Source organism: Macaca mulatta, chromosome 2, assembly GCF_049350105.2.
Source record: "Macaca mulatta isolate MMU2019108-1 chromosome 2, T2T-MMU8v2.0, whole genome shotgun sequence".
NCBI classification, from domain to species: domain Eukaryota; kingdom Metazoa; phylum Chordata; class Mammalia; order Primates; family Cercopithecidae; genus Macaca; species Macaca mulatta.
Genome location: NC_133407.1, coordinates 44,064,519 through 44,085,222, shown reverse-complemented (window position 1 = coordinate 44,085,222; position 20,704 = coordinate 44,064,519). Strand labels below are relative to the sequence as shown.

The window sequence follows — 20,704 nt, the reverse complement described above, 5'->3', positions numbered from 1 at the left end:
GCGCATATACATGCCTAGAATATGTCTGTGGAGCTCTATGAGAAATTGGTCAGAGTGGGCCTTGGTTTGGGTTCCTGAGACAAAGATGTGGGCGCAGATGGCTTTGTGGGACAATCTCAGGAGATGAAAATGAGAGAGGGAGAAAGCGAGACAGAGAAGGGAGGAAGACTAGAGGGAATGTGTCAATGAGCCGCATACTACTGTGCGCATCCTGGGCTCATTCACTAGGATGCTCTGAGCCCCTGTGTAGGATGAACTTCAGAACCGTGCCCCTGGAGGCTGGGGAGCTGGGGGCACTTATCCATGGACTCCTGTCTCTGAGTCATTGAGGGGTGTCTCCAAGGGTGTTAACTCCCCTGCACATCCCGGTGCTGCCTGCATCCTGCTGAGTGGCTACCTGCAGCTCAGGAGAAAGCAAAGCTGGCTGACATCCACAGCAGTACTTAACCAGGTGAGCTGAGAGGATGTGGTGGGGGCACCCCAAGAGTCTGCTAGGAAGTGGGGATACAGGCACTTCAGAATTTTCACAATTATATCCTTTTGTATGTGTTGATTTGAAGTACATAAAAGCACAAAGAGGCAGGCAAATTCACCTCTTATCCTGCCACCTAGAAGTAATCGCCAAGAGCCTGTTTGGAATATACCTCCCAGCATTATTTTTTGTAGCATGGATGTATGCAGTACATTTAACTGTGTGCGCTTTTCTGTGACCCTGTGTACCGCTGGCAACAACTTCCCTTGAAACCAGCACTAACAGCGTCTGCAGTCCAGGGCAAGGGGTGGGCAGCTCCTGGGTCCTTTTCCAAGAGAGCCCTGGGGGAAGGAGTTTCAGGACCAGATGGAACTCAGAGAGCAGGGAGACCCCCTTGGGCCATTCCCCACCCCACAGCACACTGCGGATTTATCACCCTGATGCTGTGTCTCAGCTATTAAACACGGTGCTGCCTAAATGGCCAACAGGGCTTTAAATCTCCGCTCAAGGGTCACTTCCATTTTCCTGCTCATTGAGCCCAACCAAACTTTTGCTTCCTAAAGAAAAGTCTATCATTTAAGGTTGTGGAGTACAGAAGCATCTCACCACTCCCCACCTCTACCACAGACAAGGCCAGAACGCATCCGGCAGCAACTCCTCACAGGCGACTAGAGATACTTGCCATCGCCCCTCCCATTCCTCCTCTCCCCTGCCCGCATTTGCCTTGGCAGGCACGTGGGGAATGCAGGACTCTGCGGCTTGGTATGCAGCCCTGGGCTCTGGTCCAGCTCTGCCACTCCCTGGCCTTGCAACCTCAAGCCGCCACTTGACCTTCCGAGGCTCTGTTTGCTCATCTGGAAAATGGGTACATCACACACACTTCCCAGGACTATTTGAGGATCAAATGAGGTCATGGATGTAAAGCAGCTGCCACAGTGCCTGATGTCATTGGGGTCCTACAACTGGGGGCTCCCTGAGCATACGCTGGACATTTTACCCCATACTGGGACCCTCTTCCTGGGTTACCTCCCTGTGTGGCCTGCCTCCCTCCACCTTCTTCAGTTTTGTCTGTCCAAGGCCCCCTGGTGCTTCGTACCACATTACTAAAGGAAAATCCTAACACGTGGCTTTCATCATGCGCCGCCAGCCTGTCCCCTGGCTCCCACTGCCTACAGGCAGTCTAAATTCTGCAGCCGCATGCTCCAGGCCTCCTGGAGGTCTCCTCCTGGCCTGTCAACCTACTGCGGCCATACTGCTGTCCACACTGCCTGCTACGCCAGCCGCAGGAAGACAGCCCCCCCTCAAGATAGGCTCAGAGAGCTCATCCTCCTAAATAAGCGTCAGGGTCCTGCATGCAAATCTGACTGTGAAGGCTCAGAAGCCCTAGTCCTCTGTGCTGTGTGCACGTCATCTTCCAGGCAGCTGGTCCTGAAGCTCTGGGCCACCTTTCTCCCCTTCCTTCTGCTCTTAAACCCAGGGCCTGCTCCTCTGCAGAATCAGTGTTCCCAAGCAGGATAGCACAGGCTCTGGGTCAGCTGACCCAGGAAATCAACTCTCAGCTTCCTTTCTCACCAGCTACATGACCTTGGGCAAGCCTCTATGCCTCAGTTTCCCCAAGAGGAATGTTCACACCACCTGCCTCTATAATGTCCTTACGAGGTAAAAGAGGTGACACATATAAAGTGCTGATAACAGAGCCTGGGACACGGTTTCATTAGTTTGTAATCTCCACCATAGTTCTAACTTATTGCTTATGTCCTATGTGTCAGGACTTTAAAGTTATTCTGTCAGTAATCCTCACTCTGCAAGGCAAGTCGTATTATCCTTGTTTCAAAAAAAGAAACTGGGGCTTAGAGGAGTAGTTTACCCAGGATCATAGCCCAGACCTGTTGGATCCAAATACTGTATCATGACCAAAGGAGCCATTACCACTTACACGTCCACACTGTGTGCCAGGTCTTAAGATGATTATGTATATGTCACATGTACAGGCCTCAAAACAGCCCCATAAGGTGGGTACTATTATCATCATCTCCATTTTACAGGCAGAGAAACTGAAGCACAGAGAGGTTAAGTAACAGATGCAGGATCACACAGCAAGCAAGCAGAAAAGCTAAGACTGGAACCCAGACAGTTTGAACACAACCTCTGCACCCAATTGCTACCCTCTGTGTCTCTCACCTGCTTTGCCCTCTTTTATTTTGTGTGATCCTCTTAAAAACCCTTCAAGGAAGGTAGTATTACCCCCTTTCACAGCTAAGGAAACTGGGCTGTGACACACAGCAGGAGTGAAATTAAACCAAACACAGTGCATTTCCAGGTGTGAAAAATAAAATGGCTCAGAACTTCCCTCAAATTCTTTTGGTATTATTGCATTCTGGAAAACCTCTCACCAGGAGATGAGACTGCAGCTACATTAGTGACATCGTGCTCCAACCACACAGAGCATTCTGCAGACTTAAGCCCTGCTGAAGGTCAATGGATGCCTTAAGGAGGCTGCAGATCAGAAATAAAATCAGACTGCAGAGCACCAAGAAACCCTTCACTTAAATTCTGCTCTGCTTTGGGGCTTTGGGGGATGGTGGGCCTTGTGCCAGCTCTGTTTGCAGGAGCTGCACCAAGCCTTGGGAATCCCTAGGGAGAGGACCTTCTGGCAGAAGACCAGCAAGACACATGCTATTGGCTCCACACCCACACCAAAGGGAGGCATCATTAATTGATCACAGTGTTCTTTCCCACAGAAGTAAGATTGGGCTGCAGAATCCTTTGCAGAACAGTGCTCTGCGTAGCACCTACTGATCCGAACTGTATCTCTCAGCTTCCTTGCACTGAAAGTGGTCATGTGATAATGTTCTGGCCATTGGGCTGTGCACAGAAGCATAGTAAGGCATTTCAGAAAAATATTTTAAAAGATGAGTCATGTGCCCTCCTTTAGCTCTTCCATGCCGCTGCTGCCTGGAATGTGGGTGCAATGGCTGAAGCTCTAGCAGCCATTCTGGTCAATGAGGTACCTATGGGAATGGAAGCCACGAGGTAGGAAGGTGGGGCAGCAGGTACAAGGAGCCAGGGGCAGTGACCATGGAGCCCCCAATATCCTTGCACTGCCTGCTTCCAGACTTCTCTTCCATGAGAAGTAAATTCTTGTTTAAGTCCATAGTATTAGGCATTCTTGGTTGCAAACAAGCAGACCTAATTCTCACTGATACAGTTCCAACTCCTCATTTTCTCCCCTAGTTGTACTTCCAGCATGCTGTCCAGCTTGCAGGTCCCTGAATCCATCAAGCTGGTTCCCATCCTGTGCCTGTACCTTCCTTCCACATGCTGTTCCTTCTGTCTGAAGCACCCTTCTGCCACCCTATCTATTTGGCAAACGCCAACTCATCCTTCAAGACTCAGCTCAAGTGCTGCTCTCTGGAAAGCTGTCCTGGATTCTCACACTGCAGTGCATCCATCTTGAGTTCCCACAGTACCCTGGCCTTCCTGCTCAGTTACAGCCCCTATCACCGATTCCTACAATTCTGTATCCATAGCTGTCTTTGGGACTGACTGGCACAAGGGCAGCGTCTGATCTTCCCCATAGGCCCAGGCAGATGAAGCACAGTAAATGTTTGCAGAAAGAATGAACAAGGTATGAATGAGCATCTGGAGGGGTCAGACATTCTGAGCTATAGAAGCTCCAGCAGCTGCCGTGGTGCCGAAAAGCTTCTTGGAGGAGGAGGGAGAGATAGCGGCACAGGGAATGCCAGCTTGGTCTGTTGGTCCAGGTTAATGCCTGTGCCATAACAAGTAGACACCACAGACCCTCCAGAGATCTTTATATGGCTTAATGGAATATCTCCAAGATGGTCCCTGATGTCTTGGAGAGGTCACAGCCCCCAGCTGCTGCCCGGGCCTGGATCACCAAGTGTTTGTGATTGACAGGGCAGCTGCCTAAAAAGTTCCAAGCCCCAGGGCAGGCAGGGGGAGGGGGGCCAAGCATTGTTGGAAGCTAAGCTTACTCTGCGCTGGCATAGTACAGCCATCTGGTTTGGGTCAAAGGTCTCCAGGGACCCGTTTGATTTATAGGCCAGTTCAGCCACCCAGGCGGCATGAGGGTGAGGGCACGGAGAGGCCAGGAGAGGGGTTTGGGGGGAGGTGGAGGGAAGGGACGGTTAGAGGCCCCTTCAGAGGCTGAGCAAGCCTGTGCTTCTGCTCCAGACCATAGAGTGCCTTAGGTTGCTTTTAAAAGAAACATCACAAAAGAAAGTATTAGAAAAGTCAAGAAGTATTTATTGTGTGCCCACTGTCTCCCTGGGTCTGCATTGGATGCTGTTACTCTCCGGAGAGGAAGTAAATCCACATGAGCTCTATCCAGCGACGCCGGGGCTTTCCACACTGCGGCCTCATCCACCTCTCTCTGCCTTTATTAACCACATTCTGCAGATGATGACGCCAAAGAGCAGAGTCCCACAGCCTGCAGTGGCAGAGCTGGGAGTCAAACCCAGGCTTTCTGCCCAGCTGCAGAGTCCTTCCCCTTTACCCTGCAGGGCTTCCAGAGGATTCTGGAATTCAGAGGAGAGGGAGGTAAGCAGGGGCCAGAGTCAAACGAGGAGTCTCAGAGAAAGGCTTGTGAGGATTGCTCACTAAGAAGGGGGCCGTGCCTTATAAAGACCCCTCAGACTCCCTTCACCACCGCAAATGTGCTCCAGCAGCACAGAACAGAGTGGGCAATAGGGACTAAGGTCGTTAAAGAGGACTTTAAAAACCAAGATGGCCTTGCTCGGAGCCTTCAGAAAGGATAGCTGAGAAGTGGGCTGGCATCAAGCAGGGAGCACAGCACAAGCGGAAGCGTGGAGGCAGAGACTTGCCCACCAGGGGATGTGGAGGCTGCACTGAGGGCTGGGAGGTCACACTCCTCTGCTGGGGGAGGTGGAGAAGCAGGCTGTGGTGCTGGGTTTCACACACAAGGGTCATCTCCCTGGCCCTGCCCAGAGAAAGCAGCAGGCCTAAGCCCCAAGTGGGGCTGGGGCCCTTCTCATATCTTCTGCTGGACACGCCCTGGGACCATGAGGGGCACCACCCAGGGCTCTACAGAGGGTGGAGTGTGGCAGTGTGGAGACAACAGTGATAGTCTCTTTGGAAAAGTCACAGTACACAGTCCCCATGGGCCCTCCAAACCAGCCGGGGAAGCCATGCACGTGGCACTCCAGCCCTCCATCTCCTCCATCAAATAAGCCAGCCAGGCACCCCCACTCTAGTGAGGGCACCTGGGGGGTCTGTGGTGGACGCAGGTCACACAGCTCACCAAAACCTGGCCTTAAACCCAAATCTGAGGAAGCCCAGATCACCACGCTGAGGCCAAACAAAGAAAGCAGGGATGGCGTAGAGCATTTCAGATACTTAGAAAGCCTGGTGCAGCTCAGCATGGTCAGAGTGAAGACAGCAGGGAAGAAAGGAGCCCTCAGGACATCCCAAAAGGGAGGCTTTGAGCCTGAAATCAGGCAGACTAGAGTCCAAATTCTAGTTCCAGCCCTGAGACCTTTCAGCCTCTCACAACCTCAGTTTCCCCATCTGTGAAATGGGGATATTATTAACACTCCCCACATAGGGCTAAAAGGATTTAATGGAAATATGGATAGATAGATAGATAGCACCTGGGTTGGGGCAAGGAGGTAATCATCAAATGGTTACTTTGGCTTTTCTTCACTGCCAATATTGTTGGGAAGCACAGCAGCTCTGTGACAGCAAAAGTTTATCTGGCAGGGTTCAAACTCCTCTCTATGTTATGCATGTCTGTGGTGTGGACCTCATGAAAAGCCAAAGCCAGATCTGAGCAATGAACCCACTCAGGGCTAGAGTGTAGCAGACAATCCATCATCAATAAGTCAGCTGGAAATGCCACCTCCCAACCACGGATGTGGATGAGAGCCTGGCCCAGCCTGGGGAGGGGCCGCCTGATGCAGCCTGGCACTGGGCTACTTCCCGCCAGGCGCACTCCCTGGGAGACCTGGCAAAGCCCAGCTCTGGCCTTTGACCTCTGCCCCTGAATTGTTTTCACAAGGTGGGGAGCTGGGGTCAGAGCTCAGGATGGGCCATGGGTTCAGCAAATGACAACCAGACCCAGCCAGATCCACACATGTGTCCGGGACAAGGAACGTGTTCAACAAGTCTCGGGGCAGGAATATGGCCTGGTGAAAGGCCACCAGGTCAGGAGGAAAAGAGAAAGACGTGGGCTCCCCACGCAGCGGCCACCAGCGCTGTTCATGGCTGTCGGGGATACAAGAGGGACATGGCTGGCCTCCTTCTCTAAACGGTCTAGAGTCCCATCAGAAAGACAGGATGGACACCCCAGAACCTTAAAATCATAACTGAGGACGGTCTAGGATTACTGTAGCAGGAAGAGCTGCAGGCAAAACCAGCTTTATTACAAGCTGAGATAAATAATAGCGCCATATGAAGTAGCCCCTAACACCGTCCAGGCCTTTGCCATTTACAAAGGGCTTTCACAGGTTTTGCTTTATTTCATCTCCATAACAGCCCTCTTTCTTATTTTTCCCATTTCACCCACAAAGAAATGGAGGCTCAGCAGGCTCAGGGACGTCCCCAAGGACACGGAGTTAGCAAGAGGCCTGCTGCAGAACTGCTGCTGTGTTCTGCACAGCGCCCCTCCCCCCGCAGAGCTCCTGGCCCCTGCTGTCCCCCCAGGCCCTCCTCAGCATTCCTGGCATACCTCCTGTCAGTGGCCACCCCCCACCACCCAGGACCTTTGACATTCTCCTAAGGTTTTCTGGTCCTGCAGCCTGACACTCGTTGGCCGGTATCTGGGCTAAATCTTTCTCCTACACCCGCCCCCACTTGAACTCGCTCCTTGGGCCCTGGAGCCACTCGGCAGACCACTGGCCCAGAAGTCCCATGGCAGAAACAGAGGCCTGTGCTCTCTCTCTCTGGGGCTCCCCAGCCCTCTGCAGTGGCTCTAAAGCAGCCACATCCGCTAGAATTTTGAGCCGTGGTGGGAATGGTTTACATGGGCTCATCCAGTAGGGCAGCCACCAGCCGTGAGTGTCTGTGGAGCGTTCGGATGTGGCTGGCACAACCAAGTAACTGAACATTTAACTTTATTTAATTTGAATGAAACGGCCACATATGGTTAGGGCTAGTGGCTCCCACATTGGATAGGGCAGACGTGGAGCCGCTGTAGCACCACAGGGTAGTGTTTGTCAACCAAAAAATCGAGATGCACAGTCCCTCAATCTCAGAGACTGCAGAATGATGGAGACCACTTGAGGTCATCTTACCCAGTCCCCTCCTTGCAATGGAGAAACTGAGGCACAAAGAGAGGAGCTGACTTCCCCGAGGTCACAGAGCTAGTGGGCAAGCTGGAGCCCGCTGGGCCAGGTTTCCTGACTCCCAGACAAGTGCTCTTTCCAGGACCTGTCTGCCTCCTGCCTCTTTTATAATCCCACACCAGATTCTGAGTACATCAACTCAGTTCAGGGTGAGTATGCTTTTTTAACTTTCACATATCTGAACAGTCCACTCTGGCAGAACATCTTAAATATCCAAGGAAGGTTGCCCATGTCAGCCAAAAAGGAAATACAAGCCCTCACTTCGCTCCAGGGTGGCTTGCCCAGCCTGGCAGTGACAAGCGCCCAGGCCAGCTTGAGCTCCACCATCCCAGGTGACAGAAGGGGAAGGCAGAGCTCACCCAAGCAGAGCCCTGCCCTGGTGCTGCCTTCCCAGGGTCCAGCCAAGAATGTGGAGAGGTTGCAGCATGATGGACAAGGCGGGGGACCTATGTCACAGCTACAGAGGTCGGGATGGGCTCCAAGCCCTGGGTCACTCGCTTGCCCCAGGTAGGGAAGACTGAAACCCAAATGCCCTGCCCCAGAACTGGCCAGAGTTGAGACTTACTGAGGCTCACACTGAGTTCACTGCTTTACAGAGGCCCCTTTTTATGGCTGGACTGCCAGATGGTTCTTAGTAGACTCAGGGAACTCTACACTTTCTTAAAAAGCCTAGAATTCAGTTTCTGGAACAGTGGCAAGATGGAAAAGCACAAGATGGGGGTTCAAATCAGCTCTACCACTCATGGAGCAACCCTGGGCCTCAATCAACTTGTCTATAAAATGCGAATGGCCATATCCACTTCAACCAAAGGCCACCCTGACCAAAATTCCAACCGTGCGCCATTTTGCAGCACCAGGGGAGACCTGTCCGAGTGAAAAAGACACTGGTAGTAAGAATTGCTTCTTTCAAATGAGATTGTGTATAACTTTTTAAAAAGTAGTGGAATGACTGGAGTCTGAAGGATGAAAAGACATGCTGGTGTCTCCCTGCTGCTGACCCCTGAGCCTCACCACCCCCACTCTACCCTCCACGATCCCCAGCCTTGCCAGCCACAGGCTTGCCTGTTGGTCGCCAGTGACTCGCTCTTCTCCTAGATCTTCACATGGCTCCCTCCGCCCCATCATTTAGGTCTCACTCAAATGCCCCTCCCTCAAAGGGGGCCACTGCAGCAGCTGACCTCCCTCCCTTATCATATTCTCCAACTTTGTTCTGTATCTGGATTTTCATAAGCATTTATGAATTTTCATAAGCATTTATTCTTGTTTTTTTCTGTTTCCTCCATGAGAGTAGAAACTGGACCTGACTTGCCCACTACTGCTGCCTGGCTCCCGGCTGAGGGTCAGCACACCACAGGCCCTTCACAAACACCAGTGCAGGGATAGATGACCGGGTGTCACTGCCCTCCCCACGCAGCTCAGCTGATTGATCTAGCAGGACTGCATGTGATTGAGGAAACAGCGATGGCTTCTTTACACTCATATCAAATTAAGTAGCTACGGGCAGGGTGCAATGAATTTCAATTGACTATTAGTAGCTAATTGGAAATTTCTCAGGATTCCCTTCTCCAAAATTTCAGTGGGAAGCTTGTCTATACTCTTTCTGTTTCGTGGGATGCTGTGGGAAGCAGGCACTCTTTCCCTGCCTCTGCTGCCAACCAAATGTGCTTTTCATCCCACAGTGTGGCATGTGAGTGATGCAGCAGCTCATTTAACAGACACACACAGAACCCACTACATGTCAGGACAAATAGGACAGCCCCCTGCTGTCGGGAGAGGGGCAGCGACTGGGAGGACTTGAGACTGTACTGCACAATCTTGAGGGTGCAGAAGTGGCACCCACGAGAGCACCGCACCTCCTGGAATTGCAGCAGAGGGCCTGGCTTTCGGCAGAGTGCTTCCATGCACTGGCGCTTAACCCAGAGGCCCCTCAGGAGGCCCCAGCAAGAAACAGTGAAATGAAGCTGCTTTTTCAAATCAGAGCACCTACCACTGGTACTTAGGTTGCACGGACACATTTTCCCTTTGGAGAGGAAAGCCATTGAATTCTGCTAAACACACCTTTCCTTGGTGGCGGAGTCGACGGAAAGGATCTTCAGGTCCCCCAAGCTTGTTCCAGCCAATACGGAGAGCCTGACCCTTGCTTCTGCCCCAGACCGAGCTCCCCGACCCTGGGAATCTGGAGCATTGCGGCTCCCTCTACCATACCCTGCCCCTAAGGACCTTGCACTCCCCACACTCTCCTTCCGGCCAGGCATTCCAGGCAGCTGACTTCTGGCCAGTGCTGGGACAGATGGCACAAGTCAGCTGGGAAGCTTGTGACACACACGTTCCAAGTCCCACTACAAGGGTTTCTGATTTGGTAGGTGAGAGACAGCAGAGATCTGTGTCTTCCACATGCCCTGAAGGATGCTGAGGTCCAGGCAAGTATGCTAAGGGCCAAGCTCTTCCACAGCTGAAGCAGCAGCAGCTAGGCCCATCCCAACCAAAGGGCTGGTAGGAGCCTCTGCCTGCACCTGAGGAGAAGCACCGGGCCCATCAGACACTCACAGGATTTTAAACCAAGATCTGGGAACACAGCATGCCAGCTAGCACATTATTAAAGTTGCCAGGGCCACAGTGAGCCAAAGCCAAGGGGCACCTCAAATTATGAGGGAACAGAAAAGATAGAGGAGAGGTTGGGAGTGGTGGGGAGACCAGGGCAGACGTGCAGTTGATGCAGTGATGGGGTGCCTAAAGGCTTTCTCATTCCTGGACCACCTGCTGCCTCCCACAATCCACATGCAGCCTTATGCTCACCACGTCCCTGAGGCAATTTGTGAGTTCTGGGCTTCCAAAGGAGGCCCCACTAAACAGCCCACTCCCACTCTTGGCACCTGGCCTGGCCTCTGCATAAGCACTGTGAGTGGCCCTCAGTTGTGACCCCTCACCCTTAAGAGATGAACGGGATCTCCCATGCTCCTCCTTGTGAGGCTCAAACATCAGGCAGAGAGCTGTCCTCTACCCCAGAACATGCCAGAAGCAAACATGCTCTCACCCTGGGACCTCCTCATGAATTGCATTTTGAGGGAGAAACATCAACAAAGAGGGCAAGATCTGGAAGTCAGCTGTGGCTCCCTGGGTTGACTCAGAAGCATCTACTTAAATGACTTCAAAGCTGGGACGATGACGAGGTCTTTGCTGGCAGTTCCAGCCCCCTGCTGCTCACTAGTGAGATCATGGGCGTGGGAGACAGGAGGGATGGGGGACACCAGGTGCCCCCTGGGGCTCCCAGCAGGCGGGTCATGAAGCAGGACTCACGGCTCTATAGAAAGCAGCCGCTGTGAAGGATGAAGAACCGGGGAGAGCCTGCACGGCAGTATTTTCCAAGCTCACGCTGTCTTGGCTTAATTTCATCCCAAGCAAATAAATCATTAAGGAGGCACTGAGTCCTGGAAGATCTGACGAAGACGGGCCATTAAGCGGCACAGCCTTTGCTTGAATTATGGAAGGCCTCAGACAAGCAGCCTTATTAGTGTCTGGGCGAGGCCGTAACTCACGCTAACCGCCCCCTTGCCTTAACCAAAGGACGAGACTGGGCAAATCAGCTGGCTCCCGACCCTGTAAATGAAGGCTGCCGCCAGCCTGGCAGGCGGTTGGCTCTCCCCGCTCACTTACACCCCACCCCCACCCCGGCAAATTTGCTTCCTCCATTCAATGCTTTCCCAGCACCACCCACTCAGAATCATCAGCAAGTCAGAAGAGTTCAGAGTGAATGCAGTTTGCTGTACTGTATTTAAGGGTATCTAAGCGCTGTGATACTGGGGGCTGCCAACGCTGGCTTCAGCAAACTCTTGTTAAGCACAGTCAACCCAAGGCCTGGGACCACCTGCAAAACCACTGAAGACTCAAAGTGACCCTGAGTAGCACAGAGGTTACAGGTGTGGGCGCTGGAGTAGGCCCGGACTCAAGTTCGGGACAGATACCTCCCAAGCAAGTGCTGGCTCTTCATCTCCCTCAGGCCCAATATCCACACGTGCAGACTGTGATAGCCGCACTTCTCCTCACCCGTGGATTAAATGAGCTACCCCGTGTAGGGTGCTGACGAGCCTTTGTGTGGGGCAGTGGAGCTGGGCAGTGTCTGGCCTTTTGTGAGTGCTCAATCAATGACTGTTTAACAAAGAGCTGTTTCCATTTGCAGTAATCCCTTGCCAAACAAAGTCATCCTCACAGGAACATTCATGGATAAGAGTGTGGATTTACTTGTGTACACTGCATTGGCAACTATAAGAATTTGGGTTCCAGGGCACATAAATGGAATCACTTGGTAGCTGGGGAGGGAAGTAAGGCCGGACGTGAAAAGGAGGAAATGCAGAAGGCATAGCTGCCTTGTCAGGAGCCGGGCCAAGGAAGGCCTGAGACTGGCCTGGAGTCAGCCAGGTGGCAAGGACGAGGGCAGAGCAGGCTCGGCAACCCCAGGCTGAGCTGGCATCAGGGAAGTGGGCCATTTCCAACAAAGAGGGCAACGCAGACCAAGGCACAGAGGAATATGCATTTTATTTTATCTTATTTATTTATTTTTATTGTTTGAGACACAGTTTCATTCTCTTGCCCAGGCTGGAGTGCAGCGGCTTGATCTCGGCTCACTGCAACCTCCACCTTTGGGTTCAAATGATTCTTGTGCCTCAGCCTCCCAAGTAGCTGGGATTACAGGCATGTCCCACCACACCTGGCTATTTTTTTTTTTTTTTTTTTTTTTGCATTTTTAGTAGAGACAGGGTTTCATCATGTTGGCCAGGGTGGTCTCGAACTCCTGACCTCAAGTGATCCGCCTGCCTCGGCCTCCCAAAGTGCTGGGATTACAAGTGTGAGCCACAATGCCCGGCTGGAATATGCATTTTAGCTTGGCTGCCAGATCATTCAGCATGGGGGTAGACGAGTGGATGGTGGGGCATGGGGACAAGCTGTGATTGGGGTCCCTTGCTCTGTGTCACACTCTTCAGCAGCATCATCCAGGAGCTTGTTAGAGATGCAGAATCTTGGGCCCGACCCAGTCCTACTAAGTCAGAATCGGCATTTTAATAAGGTCACCAGGTGGCTTGAATGCACACTGAGGTTTGAGCAGCATTGCTGACAACTCTACGGGTAAGTACCATCACTATATCCACTTTACAGGTGAGGATACCGAGGAACTGCAAAGTCAGGAAACGTATGCCCAGGTCACGCAGGTACTAAACAGACAGACCATTTCTTACCTGGGTATCTGTGACTGTGCTGACCCCCTGGTTGTATGGTCTGAGCGGTGGCCAGGGCAGGGTCTCTGACATGCAGGAGGCACTGAGAAGCCATGGAGGATCTTCATCTGCGTGTGTTGTGGGGAGACGCTGGTCTAAACTCTGCCCAGGCTCCAAGGCCTCCCCTGCGAAAGTCCCTCTGACCCATCAGCGTCATACCCGGCCCTAATCACTCTCCTCTCCTCCTAAGCACCTACATCCTCCCACAGCTGTGTTTTCCAATACAGACTCATAAACGGCATTGAATTCTCACTCCCTTGTTTCTGATGGGGAACATTTTCAAGGGGGATTGGAGGCCTGGGTTTTAGTTCAGGTTCTGCCACTAACTGGCAGGTAACCTTGGGCAAAGCCTCCCAGCTCTCTGGTCCAGTCAGCTCCTACCTGTAAAATGTGGGTCTTGCATTGGCTGCCAGATATCATCTCTTCTATCCCTGTGTCTGGGGCCTTGCCTTCACCCTTCTGCCAGGGCCTGAAAAGGTGAGACCCTTTACCTCCTCCCCTTCCCTTTTTCCCAAAGGTCCAATAATGGCCAGCCCACAACTAGACCAAGTCACTATTTTTGCAGAGGTGGACGCTGGCCCTCAGGGCCGCCACCTTGGCAGCTCATCTCTGCTGAATGTCTGCCTGCACACAGCTGGTGAAGGTGCTGCTTGTTTGGGTATCCTTGTGAACACATGTCCACCAGGCAAGTCACCACTGGAAGCTGCGGCCTTTTAGAGAACCGCTTGAATAAGACGTGCAGCCAGAAACAGTTGAAACCGCTCACAGGGAAGGCTAAACACTCCTAGTTCATTTGCAACAAACTCACAATGGCCTCTGAACCTCAGGTAGCATTTCCATCATGTATCTTAGAAACGAGACCAAGACCGTCCAAACCGTCACAAATTCCCTCGTGTGAAATCCTTCAGTTTCACGGTGTGGACCAAAATTTAATAACCAGAATTATTTCTATATTTAATAACAGTAATTTTACCAATTTATGAGAGCAGTAATAGTCATAATTAGCCATTTTTAAACCTACCACTTTTTCAGTAGCTATGTTCTAGGCACTAGATCAGTCACTTTCTATATAGTAATCCATGATCCTGACACCTCATGACAAAGTAAGTTTCTGTTTTTCAGATGAGAAAATGAAGGCTTAGGCGTGAAATGACTTGTTCAGGGTCACAGCTAATTAGAAGCCAAGCCAGTGCTGGAAGACCCCTGAACCCTGCGCTTCCCACAAGACCACGCTGTGGCCCACGGTGATGCTTGTCCTGATTAAGCCTGATTTCAAATGCTGTCACCTGCATTTCAAGCCACCTTTCTGCAAGCCAGACTTCCATGAACCTAATTATGACTATGTTAATGTGAAAACCTCCTTCAAAGAAGGGCCACAGCATCTGATCGAGGCCTTTTCTCAAATGGGAGACTGTTCCTTTCAAACAAAGGGTAGGGGGAGTTTCTGAATGTCAGGATCCTGAATTAACATGCCTGGCCTGTGTGCGGGGACAGATGTGCTGTACACAGGACACAATGAGAGGTGGGAAAAGGGTCACTCAGGGGCCAGGCTTCAAGTGGGGGGGGGGGCAGCTCATAGCCAGCCCCTCTGCTCCAGCCAACTGTGACTCAAGTCCCCCTGTGGCAGAGGAAAGAAAAGCTTATTCAGGTGGTGGGAGGCCAGGACATTAATATGCATTTACTGAGCACGTACTATGTACTCTGTTGCAAGGGCTGCTATAGGGTGGTTGAAAAGGCCAAGATGCAGTTGCCACAGCAAAGAGCCACCACTTTCAGCATTAGCAGCAGCAGCAATAACAGAAAAGCAAAACACACACATTATGGGCCTATTCTGTGAAGTAAGGGGCTAGGTGTCTTATGTTGACTCTACACTATGTAAGGACCGGCTGAATTAGACACCTCAAATAATCTTAATCCAACAATGTGTCTGAAGCCTCCTTAATATCAAATTAATAAATTTTAAAAAGAGAAAAAATTAATGTGATTCTACTGTATTTTAAACTAGAAACGAAGTCATTCATGAGCCTTCATCAGGTGCGCAAGATGAGCTCAGCATCGCAATCAGAAATTCAGGATACGCATATCAATATTAACCTACTGAGACCCACGTGCTGGACCATGCTTCATTTCTGCATCACTTCTAATACAGCAACTCTGCAAGGTACATATAATTATTCCCACTGCACAGATGGGAAAACTGAGACTTGGGGATGTTAATTAGCCAGAGGGGGCAGAAAGGAAATTTCAATTGGGATCAAAAGTTTATGTTCAAAGATTGGAAACTGCCTAAATGTCCAAATACGGGGATCTGAAGAATTAGATTATAACACAACTATATCATGGCCTCATGCGACTGTTAAGAAAGAATGAAGCAGCTCTGCATTAACTGATATTAGATAACTGCCAAGGTCCATTGAAGGGAGAAAACAAGATATAGGGGAATGTTTTCAGTATGATCTAAAAATTATCTGTCACAAATATCTCTGGAAAGACAAGAAACTGCTAATAGTGGCTGCCAGCAGGAGGGGACGGCGGCCGAGCTACAGAGGAGGGGTTACTTCACCATATACCCTTTGGTAGTATTCAAATCTGTTGCCACACGTACAGCTTTCCTTTCAAGAGCAATGTTTTAGTCTGTCTTGTGTCACTATAAAGAAATATCTGAGGCTGGGTAATTTATAAAGAAACGAGGTTTATTTGGCTCAGCGCTCTGCAGGTTGGACAAACATGGCACGGCTCCGCTGAGGGCCTCAGGAAGCTTTTACTCATGACGAAAGGCAAAGGGAAAGTAGGTGTGTCACATGATAAGAGAGGGAGGAAGAGAGATGCCAGGCTCTTTCAAACAACCAGCTCTCACACGAACTAATAGTGAGAACTCACTCATTACCACGAGGAGGGCGCCAAGCCATTCATGTTAGATCTGCCCCCGTGGCCCAATCACCTCCCACCAACCCTCACCTCCAACATGGGGGATCTCATTTCAACACAAGATTTGGAAGAAACAAATATCCAAGCGATATCAAGTAAATAGGCACATATGACGTCCCTAATCTTCCCAGTTCACCATGCATGCCTCCTGGGTCTCCATCCCTGCCCTGAGGAACTTCATAACCACTTGGGGAAAGAAGGCCTATGCATGGGTGGAAAAATGAGTGAACCCTGCAGATGTAGGAGAAGTCAGCGCTAAACTCCCGGTGCAGAGACGGAGTCCTCAGCTGAGGCCTGGGGGTGAGCTGGAGTCAGGACAGATTGATAAGGGATGGGGGTAAAGGGGCGACCAGGCCCAGAGGAGCCAAGTCCAGATGTCCCGGAGGTTAGGAGGACCAAACTACCCCGTGAGACGCACGGGAGTCTAGCGAGAAGATCTGGAGTGCAGCTCTGGCAAGGAGATGGTGTCCTTGTAGTCATCGGGAGAGTAAACTCTCTCTGGCCTTCATCAATACCAGAAGCCTTGGCTAGCTGCCAGCCTCCTCTGCTCAGCCATTGAGCCAATAAATACTTGTTGGCAGATCAATTAAACCATCTAGGAAAGACGTCTGGAAATACAGCTTCCTTGGCTCCGTGCAGGGGGAAAGCCCTCTCAGCCAGTTAGGCCCAAATACCTGCATTTCCACGCCCCACCCTGTGAAAGTCAGCCCTGACACTGGTGTCCACTCTGTGGGGTCGGGCCACGCTCGGCGGTAGGCAGGCTTGGGCAGGTTGGCCCAGGCATAGGAGGCAGAGCTGGGTATAAGCACAGCTGTGTCATTTGCTAGCTGTGTGGCCTTGGCAAATTCGTTACCTTTCCAAGACATTTTCCTCATCTACAAAATGGGGCTAACAGTCATACTGCCTCATGGCTTATTGCGATGAAAAGAAAAAAAATACGAGTAAAACCCTAAGCCCAGGGTACAGAACAGAACATGGATGGGAGCCAACAAAAGTGTCATCAATACCCCCAAATCAAAGCTGCCTGGGACCCCAAGGCCGCTTGTCTCTGTCTGAGACTCCCCTCCGCTTCCGGTGTCACTCACACACCACTCACCACCCAGGAACTCCGAGATGTGAGACAGAGCCATTCTGTCAGCCCTCCCGCCGCCAGCATGTGGAGAGAGGAGCTGGGGAGCCATGGAGCAATTCCAGAAAGCAGCCCAGAGCAGATTCCAAAGGCCTGGCCCACCCCAGGGGCCCACACCTCACAGTAGTTGAGACATTTACAATGACATTCCCCTGTTAGTGATCAAGAATGCCTGATCCATGGCCACTGCTGGGGATGCCTTTGTACAACAGAACACCCTGCAGAGTTCCATGCTGAGCCAAGAGCTTTGAGGGCTGGAGGTAAAGCCAGTCAGAGGAGGAAAAATGACAGGGACAGCATTTCTGGGATTCGCCCAAACTCACTGCTAAAGGCAAGGACCTGGCCCTGGGCTGCACGGTCACCAGCCAGATGGAGTAGATGCTCCTGCGCATTCTCTCCCTGCCTTGAGGGTAAATGTCTCCACAAGGTGCCCGTGTGCGCCTCCATTTGAATCCAGGCTCTCTTAGTTACTCATAGTGTCCCCTTCAGCAACTTACTCAAGCTCTCTGTGCCTCAATTTCTTCATCACACACTGAAAATGATAATATAGACAGTACTAGTGCAAAGAGTCATTACAAAAACTAAATGAATTAAAATTTGCAAAATGGCTGGGTGAGGTGTCTCACGCCTGTAATCCCAGTGCTTTGGGAGGCAGAGGTGGAAGGATTGCTTGAGGCCAGGAATTCAAGACCAGCCTGGGTGACATAGTGAGAGCATTTTCTCTATAAAAAAAATAAAATAAAATAAATTAGCCATTACCTCCTGAGCCAGTTTCATTCATATTTATATACATGCTAGGAGTGGTGGCATATCCTTGTAGTCCCAGCTACTCAGGAGGCTGAGGGGAGGATCATTTGAGCCCAGGAGTGAGAGGTTACAGTGAGCTACGATTGCACCGCTGCACTGCAGCCTGGGTGACAGTGTGAGATTCTGTCTCTAAAAAACAAACAAAACCAAAAAAAAAAAAAAAGAAAAGAAATTGCAAAGTGTTTAGAATACTACCCCCCTTACCCACTTAGACTAAACACTACATAAGTATTAGTTGTTGCTGTTATTGCTATTATTATTATTATTATTTGTGCCCTGGACAACCTGGGACAGCTTCTCCATTTGCCTGGCCTCGGCTCCATGCTTCTCAGTTCACTTAAATGGCAGGGCCCCCGTGCATCCTGCAGCTCTTTGTAGTTAGCTTTGAGATGCTAAGCCATTTCACTCCACAGTGCAGCAAAACAATTCCACTTGCAGAAGGTTTGACAATGTTATGCATTTGCAATAGGAAATCACACCTCCAGGAGTTCTTGCCCTCAACAAACACATGCTTCCAGAGTTAAATGTAGTGAGCCCTTTCTAAGTCTTGCTTTTACCGTAATAAAAATTCAAAAACTGAGAAAGTGATATCCATTACCTTACTTTCATCATGTCAGAGGAAAAGCCTCTATTAAGGCCATTTTGCTTTAAGCCACAGATGAACCCCAGAGTTTGCCTCAGCTCACCTAGTTCATCAACGCAGGGGCACCAATTGCTATGTGTTTGCTCTGTGCCGGTGAGCTTTATCATCCTCGTCCTTTTTCAAAGGAGAACACTGAGGTTCAGAAAGAGGAAGCAATCGCCAACAGCCATTTGTTGAGTGCTGGGGCCCGGGTCTGACCCGGCTCTGTGAGGGGCCCCGGGCAGAGTTCTCTCCTATGATCCTGTGGGGAAGCAACTCCAGAGAGCTGGCCTGCCTTTTGCTTCCAAGCATGTCTTTGACTCTGGTCCCTCACACCCCAATCATGTCTGAGTTTGGGGACCTGCCACCATGTCCACAACCGACATTAACTCAGAATCCTTTCCATCCACAGAATCCACCTTGGGTCACCTTCCCTGCTCAGGGACTCCCTAGAGCCAAAGTAGTCCCAAACCCGGGGATTCATGGTAGACTTCAGCCCAGGACACAGGCTATAGGCATCACACAGTCCCTTCCCAACTATCCCTGCGAGACTCCACTGCAGCTTCTCCTACGGCCCGCTCTGGAGATTGTCCCAGGCTGGCCATGAATAGACCTTTCAAAACCAGAGAAGCTGAGCTTCCCTTTTCTGCAATCACACTCCTGTCTGAGAGAGAACATTACCCCTATCTAGAGAACACACTAGTGCCATAGCAGATAAGCCAACTCTATCACTGAACGGAAGATGCCCCAGGCTTGCATCCCATGACATCTGGCCTCTCTTGCCTCCTAGATTCAATATTCCAGATTCAGCCAACCTGAATATTCACTACCAGTAAGGAAGAGGATAGAACACTTCACATTTTAGTTCCACCAAACTTTTTCAACCACCTGAAGGACCCATAAGCTTAAAATACCCCAAACACAACTGCCCTTCCCCACCCAACCTCCCTGAGGTAGGTCCTTGCTCCTGATCCCAACATGCATAGCCCCACGGGCTGGAACCCTGTTAGCACCTTGGCTTTGTACCTGAAAACCAGGCACCCAGTAAAACCCAAGTGTGAATTAATAGCCAAGAGGAAGCCTACAGCAGGAGTATAACCGTTGGCTCTGATAGCTCCCACTGGGTGTCAATGTCAGGCCTTAAATCTCAGCTACCATATTATGGGTGCTACCACACAAGAGCTTACAGCAGCAAAAAGGGGACCTGATACTATCCCATTTTACAGATGAGTAAAATGAGTCTTAAGGAGTAAGAGTGACTCACCAAAGACAGAAAACCACTGAACACTTGGAAATAAGTCACATCAGACTCCAGAGCCTTGGTACACCGAGGCCACTCTTCTAGTCCAGTGATTAATTCCAGCAAATAAATTTTCCAATTCCATTAAATAAAGATTGTTTGTTGTTTCTGTTGGTTTTCTCACCACTGGGATTTGCCTGGTCACTATGTCTCAGAAGGCTCCAGACACTTTCCACAAGGCACCGTGATGACTAAATTTGCCCTTCTCAGGGACATAATCATCAGTTCCTAGATTTAACCCATTAAACAGAGAAAATGGAACAACATTTTGCCATTCAATGGCAATTGTAGGCAACGATCATGGAAATAAAATAGGAGCAAGAACGTTGACAATTATACCAGAGCGCTGAGCGTACCAGCCACTTTTCCGTTAGCCTGCCACCCTTGGAAACCATCAAATGTCCCCTTCCCGGGCTCCAGTAAATGTAAATTTTGCTTGAGTAAAATCTCGTCCTTGACTTCTTTTCTGGAGAAGTGTTACTCTTTTCTGGGGTGTTACTCTCAGTCCCTCATCTAAAGGGGAGAACACAGGGAAAGAGTGCACTTCAGGGCCATCAGAACTGGGGGAACCCTGATTTTGGCTCTCTGTAGCTCTGCTCTTAAGTTTCCTTATTTCTAAAAGGAGGATCTGCCTCAGGGGCTGGTAATTACATCTCCTATTTAGAATGAATAACTGGAAATTCTACCTTTCAGCATCGCCTCTGAGAGCTTCATTAGGGGTGTGGCAGGAAGTCTGGATGGGTGGTGGTGGGCTGATGTTGGGGAGTGTGCAAGCCCACAAGTGCCTGGCTCCTGGCCCCTCAGCTGGGATTCAGCTCAGGACAGGCAGCCACGTGTGCCTCGGTCCAGAG

The 20,704-nt window shown here is 50.6% G+C and overlaps 1 protein-coding gene across 2 annotated transcripts in view; it reads right to left on the bottom strand.

Moving 5' to 3' along the window:
- The window catches only part of SPSB4 (splA/ryanodine receptor domain and SOCS box containing 4), an 88,389-nt gene that overhangs the window by 51,264 nt on the left and 16,421 nt on the right, over nt 1-20,704 (bottom strand). The gene's annotated exons all lie outside the window — the stretch shown is intronic.